Genomic DNA, 1,368 nt, shown 5'->3' with positions numbered 1-1,368 from the left:
CCTCCCTGTAGGCTGTCTCATCACCTCCTCCCTGTTGGCTGTCTCATCACCTCCTCCCTGTAGGCTGTCTAATCACCTCCTCCCTGTAGGCTGTCTAATCACCTCCTCCCTGTAGGCTCTCATCACCTCCTCCCTGTAGGCCGTCTCATCACCTCCTCCCTGTAGGCTGTCTCATCACTTCCTCCCTGTAGGCTGTCTCATCCCTTCCTCCCTGTAGGCCGTCTCATCACCTCCTCCCTGTAGGCTGTCTCATCACCTCCTCCCTGTAGGCTGTCTCATCACCTCCTCCCTGTAGGCTGTCTCATCACCTCCTCCCTGTTGGCTGTCTCATCACCTCCTCCCTGTTGGCTGTCTCATCACCTCCTCTCTGTTGGCTGTCTCATCACCTCCTCCCTGTTGGCTGTCTCATCACCTCCTCCCTGTTGGCTGTCTCATCACCTCCTCCCTGTAGGCCGTCTCATCACCTCCTCCCTGTTGGCTGTCTCATCACCTCCTCCCTGTTGGCTGTCTCATCACCTCCTCCCTGTAGGCTGTCTCATCACCTCCTCCCTGTAGGCTGTCTCATCACCTCCTCCCTGTAGGCCGTCTCATCACCTCCTCCCTGTAGGCTGTCTCATCACCTCCTCCCTGTAGGCTGTCTCATCACCTCCTCCCTGTAGGCTGTCTCATCACCTCCTCCCTGTTGGCCGTCTCATCACCTCCTCCCTGTAGGCTGTCTCATCACCTCCTCCCTGTTGGCTGTCTCATCACCTCCTCCCTGTAGGCTGTCTCATCACCTCCTCCCTGTAGGCCGTCTCATCACCTCCTCCCTGTAGGCTGTCTCATCACCTCCTCCCTGTTGGCTGTCTCATCACCTCCTCCCTGTAGGCTGTCTCATCACCTCCTCCCTGTTGGCTGTCTCATCACCTCCTCCCTGTAGGCTGTCTCATCACCTCCTCCCTGTTGGCTGTCTCATCACCTCCTCCCTGTTGGCTGTCTCATCACCTCCTCCCTGTAGGCTGTCTCATCACCTCCTCCCTGTAGGCTGTCTCATCACCTCCTCCCTGTTGGCTGTCTCATCACCTCCTCCCTGTAGGCTGTCTCATCACCTCCTCCCTGTAGGCTGTCTCATCACCTCCTCCCTGTTGGCTGTCTCATCACCTCCTCCCTGTAGGCTGTCTCATCACCTCCTCCCTGTAGGCTGTCTCATCACCTCCTCCCTGTAGGCTGTCTCATCACCTCCTCCCTGTTGGCTGTCTCATCACCTCCTCCCTGTAGGCTGTCTCATCACCTCCTCCCTGTGGCCGTCTCGTCATTGTTGGTAATCAGGCGTGATACTGTTGTGTCGTCTGCAAACTTGATCATTGAGTTGGAGGCGTGCGTTGCCAT

This window comes from Oncorhynchus masou, unplaced genomic scaffold (genome assembly GCF_036934945.1).
Source record: "Oncorhynchus masou masou isolate Uvic2021 unplaced genomic scaffold, UVic_Omas_1.1 unplaced_scaffold_663, whole genome shotgun sequence".
NCBI classification, from domain to species: Eukaryota; Metazoa; Chordata; class Actinopteri; order Salmoniformes; family Salmonidae; genus Oncorhynchus; species Oncorhynchus masou.
This window is presented reverse-complemented; position numbering follows the sequence as displayed.